This window comes from Cyanistes caeruleus, chromosome 10 (assembly GCF_971803275.1).
Source record: "Cyanistes caeruleus chromosome 10, bCyaCae1.hap1.1, whole genome shotgun sequence".
Lineage (NCBI taxonomy): Eukaryota > Metazoa > Chordata > Aves > Passeriformes > Paridae > Cyanistes > Cyanistes caeruleus.
The window spans coordinates 14,628,331-14,637,062 of NC_141710.1; the positions used below are offsets into that span (position 1 = coordinate 14,628,331).

The window sequence follows — 8,732 nt, forward strand, 5'->3', positions numbered from 1 at the left end:
TTCTTCGGTTGTAAAATCTACACTGTCAGCTCATCATTATAAAAGCCTCGTATCACAAAGTCTCTCTGAAGTGTGGTTTGCCCCAGCTATAAACCCCCCACCACCACAATCACAAATAATGTATACTCAAAATGATCAGTTAAAGGCTCGTTCTCCTTTCTGGCCCCTTCACTTTCAGGCAATAACACTTCACCCTTTCAAACTTTTCTTTGTTAATCTGAGGGAGCTAAAATTTCACTTCGATGTTAGTGAATATTGAGATGAGGTCAGAGAAGTGCAAGTGGCTGACTGGCCCTGGCTTAATGCACAGCTATTCACCAGCTGAACCACGGGCTCATCACCCTCCCACCCTGACCTGACAGCTCAGCTCAGCTGATGCTGCAGCCACTCTGCGCCAGGAGAAGCATGTTACTGTCACAGCCTGGACCCTCTGTCACACTTCCAGAGCTGGCATGTTAAGGGGCAAAGGAAGGAAAGGGTAAGTAACACGAATTTCCCAATTAAAAATCACTGAGTGGTGACACTCAAACTCAGACTTTATTTTCATCTTTAACCCCAAAAAGCCTCTGGGATATGAGCCCTTCTGCACTGGTGTTACTGTATCTCACTGAGGGCAGACCTTGTCAGCCATTTCATCATCTCCTTTTGTCTCACAGGCCCCTGACCTTCCCCTGTGACTGGAAGAAGTCGGAAAATCACGGTCTCTGCTGCCCTGGTACCTGCGGGTAGCATTCAATAACAGGTGCTGCGAGCACAGGGCTGCTCCTGCCCTGACCCTCCTGCCAGAAGACTGTCAGGCAGCTGCTGTCTAAACTGTACCCTGCTTAACAGAGGACAGTGCTTGCCTTTTTTTTCCCCCCTCCTCCTCCACTTGGAGCTCTTATTTCTCACCTCCCACTGCCACACTTATCAGAGAATATATCCACCTCTAGCTCAACATCCCTTTCCTCTGACTGGAAAGTCACTGATGATGGGGGTGGAGGTGGCAGCTTGTTCTCAGCTCATTAATCTATCACAAACCTCTGCAGCAGGCTAGCTGCCTCCAGCCCTGATTAATTTTCAAGCACAAAGGATGTTTGTATTTGGATATGGATATTGGATATGGATATGCTGAATAAATGATTCCAAGCTGTGAATTTCATTTCATCACTAATCACAGACATGGGTTGAAATCCTGTGCATGAAGTCGACAAGTGAACTTCAATAGACCTCCATGGCAAGGTGGGACACTGGTCACCCTGAAACAAATAATAATGTAAATTAGATCAAAAGGGTGCATAGGAAGGGGATATGCAAGAAGAGATCATTCACATCACCCTTATCTTTACTCCTGGTCCGTGGATTCACGTAGGAGGGGGATATTTCTTCCTCTGTCTCTAGTAGCTGTGAAACAGAAGCACATCATTAAGGATCCTCACAGTCCCGGCTCAGATAAACCCCAGAGGCTTCTAAACAAGCCCCAAGGTGCTCTTATAACATCAGTCAGACCTTTCAGCTTTACTGGTAGCTTTGACATCCCTGTGGATAAGGGATGCTTCTCCTCTGGGCACAGAGAAATCTCTGCCTACCTCCAGCAGAAAGCTTTCCCATGGGGCTCTCGCCATCCCTCGAAGTGTCACTGCAGGGCTTAGGGCACAGTCTCAGCACTGTTCATTCTCCAGCAGAGGAAACAACTCAGACTCCCTTTCCAAGGACATAAAGGGTCCCCCCTCCAAACTGGTAGATCAGTCAGGTGCTGAATATGGAGCTCCTCACAGAAATCAGGAGAAGCAAAAAACCCATTTATTTTCTTATTATTTTTTCTTAAATGCTAGTGATTGTGTGGTAGGGTCTAGATTTTTTTTCACAAAGACCCCAAATCCCAAAGTCAGACCAGGGAAATCAGTTACAGATTTCAGAAAGTTTCTCTCAGCACCTCTACTGTGCCCAGGCAGGCTGGAGTGAGAGCTGTTCAGTCCTGCATGAAATCAGCTGGCAGTTCTCAGCCCAGCCCTGTAGTACAGCATCCTCTTGAACAAAGCCCCTATATCACACATAAATCACACAGGAGAGACAGGGGAGAAAGAAAAGGGAGGTGAACAGGTGACAGGGGGAATAGAGAAGAGAGCAGGACACACAATCATGACATGTTACTAGCTCAGCAACGCACATCTGCACTTCACAGCTTGTGCTCTGTGCCCTGGAGCTGCTGAATGGCTTCTCCCACTGCTGTGCCATGATGTGCCACGTCCTTCTCTGGGCATTTTGGGGCCAGGAGGAAACTTTTAGGGAAAAGCTGCTCAGCATTAACTGTGCTCAGCAGGGCAGCCTGGGCACTGCCTCCCTGAATGAATGATGAATGGCCTCAGCACTGCAATCTCTACAAAAATGCACTTGCCTGAATCTCTCCAGGGCACCTCACTGGCCTCCAGAGCCTAATTCCTGAAATTAGGTAGGGCAGAGGTTTTTGGTTTCCAAACCAGACAATGTGCTGGAGAGTGGCCAGAGGCTGTGGGTACACCGAGCGAGGGTGGGGTAATTTGGGGGGAAGCTTTCTGCCTACAGGGAGAGCAGGATGCGTGAGAGCAGGTCTGCAGCTCTCAGCTGGAGCAAAAATTACCGGCAGATTATCATCTCGATAGCAAGATTCAGAGCAAGGAGGGCCAGGCCAGGTGAGTCACCCTGCTGCTGCTGCCAGTCCTTGGGGCTGCTGATGCCTGTGATAACCCAGTGAGCACGGAGTGGGGACCCACAGGGAGATTGCCAGGTTAGGTATGGAGCTGGGCACTCTGGAATGTCAGCAGCTGCTGCCTGTGCCCCTTTGCAGCACCAGATGCTGCAGAGGACAGAGCACAGGCCCTGAGACATGCCAGCTTTTGCCACTCGTTACTCACATGGGCTGCACCCTGAGCACAGTGCAGCCAGTCCTAGCCCAGGAATTGGGTGCTGGAGCAGATTCTGCTCCACTGCAAGCTCCTTCACTGGGGCACACATGAGGAGCTGAACAGCTCCCAACCCCAACACGGCAACAGCTGAAACTGCCTCACTGAGCTATGGTCGAGCCTCAGGGACTAAAACCCATGGCAAATCCAGACCAAAGATCTTAAAGAACTAAAGCAGAAGGAAATAAATTCCCCAAAACAAGAAACAGCCTCTCTGGTTGTCTTCAAGAACACCAGGCCCTGATAAGACAGGAAGGCCTGGGCTCTGCTGTCTTCAGTCATTTGCCACAGGATATGAATGAGCTCAGATACTTGTGCTTTGCTTCAGAGTTTACATATCCAGCACCTCACCCATCCCAGCAGATAGTGTCACATCAGGTATAGTTTTGACACTGTGGTCTCTTACCTTCAGTGCACGTCTAAATAGAACTGGGATGGGCTCCCAGACAGTCCTGCTCAGTCTGTTAGCCAGGGATCACATCGCACCAGAGCGTGTGGAGAGGCCCTTGACACCAAAATGTTTTGACAATCAAACATCCCCAGGCAACTCTAGGCATTGAGCACTGCTGATGCACGGGGAGCCAAAGCAGCTTTGAGCTGTTCAGAGCAACACAGACACAGAGAGCTCAGCAAATCCTTCCTGAGAAGTGGTGTGAACCCTTGGGTTACTGCTGCACACAAAGCCAGCTGTCCTCTGCACACCCAGTGCCACCTGTGCTGGTGAGCCTGATGGGAGCCCCAGTCTGGGCCAGCTGAGATTCTGGTGCACTCTGGTGCTGCTGACTGCTTGGTTTTCAGGAGCCACATACACCCTACAGAGCACAGGAAAGCCATCACCCTCCACAAGCCCTTCCACATGGCCAGCCCTGCACCCACCAGCCCACCCCACAGCAGGGAGAAACAGAGATTGCAGGTGCTGCTGAGCAGTCCCTGCAGGCATGAGGCTCCACAGACTCACCACTATAACCAGCAAGGATGGAGAGCTCAGACTCCCCGGCTGACACTACTGCAGCTCCTGCTTAAGAGCAGAGATAGTGTCTGGCCCTGCTTTGCATTGGGGTCTCTCTCCCATGGATGCACCCTGAGACCAAACACATCATCCTCTTGCTGGGGCTCGCATCTTCCTTTTGCTCCAGGTGGAAATGGTGACTGGATGTGATGAGGTGCTACTTGGCCTGAAAAATCTTTAGATGTTGCAATTTGTTGCCCAGGGGCTGCAGCTGGACTAGATTAGATTACGCTGGGCTAACCAGAGAGATTTTTGCTGGGTTTCTCCAGCACCAAGCTAACCACAAATCATGAAGCAGGAAGAAAAAATGTTCACATCTGAAATGCTTTCTCACCGAGCAAGTCCAATTAACAAAAAGTCCCATGAGGTCAAAAGAAAAGTGAAAAGTATTCATTGGGGTCAGAGGTTGCACAGTGCACTGAGTATTGAAATTATTCATCCTGCTGCAGTCCAACTACAAGATTTCCTGTTTGTTTTGCCCTAATTTTTGGGTGTTTTACAGTGATTGGAATGATAAATTAAACTCTTACAGTAGAAAATAGCTGGTGGTGATGGAGGTGGGGTAATTTCAAGAGTTAACTGTGACAGAACAATGGGAGGAACATTATGGTCTTATTTTGGTTTAAATTTGGAGACAAAAGTACAATTCTGTCCTTATTTTATTAAAATGGCTTGTTCAGCTCAAGAACATAGTTTTCATCCCTATTTCCCCTGCTGCACAGTGGAATATGATGCCATGCACTCTGCTTGTCATAGCTCAGATCCTGTCTTACATTTCTGTAATGCCTTGCGTGCTGGAGAGCCTTGGCATGCTTCACAAAGTGCTGTATGCATGGCCAGAATCAGACATGCAGCCACTTCTGGGGTGGAAAGCAGCAAGAACTGCGTGTGCTGCACTCTGGGGAATAAGATTCTGTCCCGGAAGAGATGCTTTTGCATAGCAAGTCATTAACATCAATCTCTGAACACCCAGCAGGCTCCTGGCTACAAGTTTAGCTGCATCTCAAGGACTGGAAATTTTACTGCTGGGATGTGAACCTGTAGTTCCAGGCAATCTATTTCTGCATAACCTGCTAGGCTGTCAGTAGCTGTTTTCATCACTTACATCCACTATAGAACAATAATAGATAAATATCAGTGTAGATCTCAGCCTCCTTCCCTTTTGGAAGGGGTTATGTCTTCTCAAAGGATGCTTTTGAGAAAGGAACTAACACCAGGTAGAAAAGGAGTCAAGTTTCCAGAAAAGAGTCATCTCTTTCCCACCTCTCATCGTCTGCATGTCTCTGTTCTCACTGCCCCACAATGCAAGAAGGAGGCACACCCTGATGTCTGGGAAGGCAAAGGTGGAGAAGGAGGAAGGACATGGCCTAGGCTGTGATTCTCAGTGAGCTGCATTTGCTGCAGAGATTGAGGAGTGCAGTAAAGTTGTGACACAGGTTTTGTTCTCCCTGTGCCTTCTGCAGCCCTCAGGGTCCTGCACATCCCTCCCTGGGATGAAGAGAGAGCAGTGTGACAACACAATTGACTATCACAGTGAGAGTTTGGTGCCTGGAGCTGGCATGTCCCCACTGAACACTCCTCAATTCAGGCTCCCAATCCTACTCCCATATCAAAAGCCAGATTCCAGACATCCTGCAGCTTCTGTGACACCTACCTGGAGCCATTTGCCATAGCCTACCTGCTCACCTCTGTCCCTTTTCCCAAAAGCCCGGATGCCAAAAGTGTGTCCTGGTGGTCAGAGAGAGGTTCCAGCAGGGTCCCTGTTGAGGTACCTGCTTGTTGCCTTCCAGAACTGGGGAAGGAACCAGTGAAAAGGCAGGTGGTGCTTAGCAGATTGGAAGTTGACCAAGGGCACCTGTGACTTGGCCACAGTGCTGCTACCAGCTCAGCTGGGTATGAATTTACTTGTATTGATTTTAAACAGGCCTAAAATCTGGCAATTGTTAAGGAAGGAGAAAGACAGGAAGAAAATTCCTTTTTTTCATGCCAGCCTTTTTTAATGTCATCCTGATGCTACATGAGGAGAATGATGCCCCTTTCTTCCTGCACACTGAGGAGGTACAGAGGAAAGTACAGTGCCTGTGCCCTGAGCACTGCCTGAGGCACTGGCTGGCAGCTGAAGAAGACCTGGTTTGCAGCCACATACCCAAGTGCTGTGGTGTGTGTCCTACCTCAGCCTGAATCACAGCTGCCAGAGGGAACAAACACCTAGGCTTGCAGGGAATGCTGCCCTGGCTGCACCCAGCTCCTCGTGCTCAGGAAACCACAGCCCTGGGTATGGTGTAGCTGAAACTCGAGTGAGTGTCTTTAAGCAGTGGTTGGCTATAAAATGGTATTTAACATACTGAAAAAATCAATTGCTGCTGACACACAGTAGCCCTGAGCCAGCTGATCCATCCCTGGTTCCCAGTAGCCATGAGGACAGAACAAACTCCCAAAGCAATCAGCTGAATATTCTGCAGGCAGGGCAGGGTGTTGGGTACCCTGCTGCAGTTTGCTGGAATGTTAACTTAATTTCCTAAGCTTTGATGTAGGAATGAGAGGCCACTGGTGAGCCCATGTACCAGCCTGCCTGTATAAGGTGCTGTGGCTGAACAGGGCTGAGGCTTCACCTCCAAAGCCAGCTTCTGGATAATGAGCTGAAATCAGCAAGCAGAACAAAATCAAACTCATTCCAGGCTCTGCCTTTCCTTGCCACCATGCACCATCCCAGATGCTTCCTGTTCCTCAAGAGCATCTTCCACCTTGAGACATTTGAGAGAGTGTTTCCCTTTATCTCAAAAAACAGCAAGTGGGGCAGAGAGAAAACAAAGCTCTGGTATCTCAGAGCCACATCTCGGCCTTGTGTATTTTTGTGCAGTGCCAAAAACCATCGGGGTGGGCAGCCTGGGATAGCCGCTTTCCCCAGCCATGACTCTTCTCCCTGACCGTGGGCAAATGCAGCTCTGCTTTGGGCCAGCAGCTCCTACCAGCCTCCAACGTCATTTGTTCCATCACCTGGACCTGTTGTTGTCAAATGTGCAAGGGGCCAAGGGATATATTTGTTGATAGTATGTATGTTGGTTACTACCAGGATTGCAGTTTTAAGGATTTTCCACATATCGTGTGTCCTGTGTCTGTCCACGTTGCAGTGCAGTGACCCAGACACAACACTGACAGCTGCAGGGTAAATAAATAAAAACAGAGTATTTTGATCTTGGAAGGGGAGGTGGTTTGGAGGGGAAGGGGGGGCCAGGGTGTCAGCAGCCAGAACAGGGTGGCCACAGCTGTGATGGGAACAGATGCGGCACAGGGAGCGGGAGCAGGGAATAGAGTTCTGCAAATGCAAGCAATGCTGGAGAGTCTTGGAGAATGGCACGCATATTTGGGACAGGTGGGAAGTGTTTACATTGAAATAAGAAGGATGATGGCTCAACAGAATGCTGGTCATGTTACCTGTGACCCAAACTGACCGGCCACAGCTCTCATGGGCCCAGAACATCTGAGACCATCATTTCTTTGTCACAGCAGGGCCCACTGAATTCATGTAGGGTCCTATGCAGTGGAAGGGATGATGCTGCTTGGGACTGTTTTGTCCCTCTCCCAAGCAAGCTGATGTTGCCTCTTAGCCAGCCTTTATTCCAGACTAGCTTGTGGTGGGTTTCTGCAGGATCCCTGTGCAAGCCTTGAACCAGGCAGGTACAAGGCAGTATGGAGACCTGAGCCAGCAAACCTGCCAGTGTGGTCTCTGGCACAGCTGGAGCACAGCTGGCAGTGCCCAAGGACACATATCTGACTCATCCCAAACAGCAGCTCTGCCATGGCTGGGTCCCAGGCTGGTTACATTGGTTTATTGCCTTTGGTGCTCGGTTTTTGTTTTGGTTGTTTTGTTTGTGTTTGTTTGGTTGGTTTTTCTTTTGTAAGTCTAGCAGAAGCTGTTTCTCAACCGATGTTCAAATGATGAAACAACTGGAGTTGCACACCTTTCAAATTCTCAGAAGCAGCCCAGCTGCCAGGAGGAGCTCAGTGATGCTCTTGCAAAGCAGGTAACATGCTGCAGTCTGCTGCCTGACTGAAGTGGCATTTGGGTACAAAGCAGTTGTGCTCTGTGCTGATGGTCCTTGCAGGAGGGTGTGGGCCTTGTTGCAGAGGATCTTTGCAATGCTTCACTGAATTTCCTCCATCCAGGGGACTCATCACAACAAGTGATGTGAACATCCTTCTTCTGGCCCTTTTTACCCTTTCTATAGAACATTAAGGTCTGGATTTGTCAAGAATCCAGAGGCACATGTGTCCCCATTTAAAATTAGTGGAGGGCTGAGAACCCGTCTCCCTAAGGTGCTCCTGAAAGCCCAGATAAAGGGGTTTAGCTGAGCCCAGCAAGGGAGGACAGCATGGGTCTGTCACACCTGCATTACCCAAGGGTGGCATGGAGACTTGTCCAAGATCATTTTATGTGGTGCACTGGAGAACAGAGGCCAGAGGATCCATCTCATAAGCCTCCAGTCTGCCTCCAAGCTTCCCTGTTGCTCCTGGCTGCTTGCTGACTCGCATGTCCCATGGGAGAAGAAATCCTTCTGACTGCAGATATGTCACAAGAGGATGCTTAAAGGCAGCTTGCAAGAAAGTCTGAGCATTTCTAATCAAGTTGGAGGAAGGCTCACAAACACAGAGTCATGTTGAGAGACATTCCCTGCATTTACTCACACCCTAGCCCCTAGATAAAAATGGCTTTGTATGTTAAGTTTAGGACCACAGAAAGCCCAGTGGATAGCAAGGGATTATCACAAAAGGGCAGCAAGGCAGTCAAAAAGAGCCTGAGG

General features: G+C 49.2%; 1 long non-coding RNA gene across 1 annotated transcript; it reads right to left on the reverse strand.

Moving 5' to 3' along the window:
* Window positions 1–1,176: 1,176 nt before the first annotated feature.
* LOC111933212 (uncharacterized) lies at window positions 1,177–4,037 on the reverse strand. The gene is made up of 4 exons (XR_002866571.2): window positions 3,880–4,037; window positions 1,569–1,750; window positions 1,317–1,383; window positions 1,177–1,238 (listed from the first exon to the last, which is right to left on the reverse strand). It is a non-coding gene; the product is annotated as an uncharacterized LOC111933212 (long non-coding RNA).
* Window positions 4,038–8,732: the final 4,695 nt, after the last annotated feature.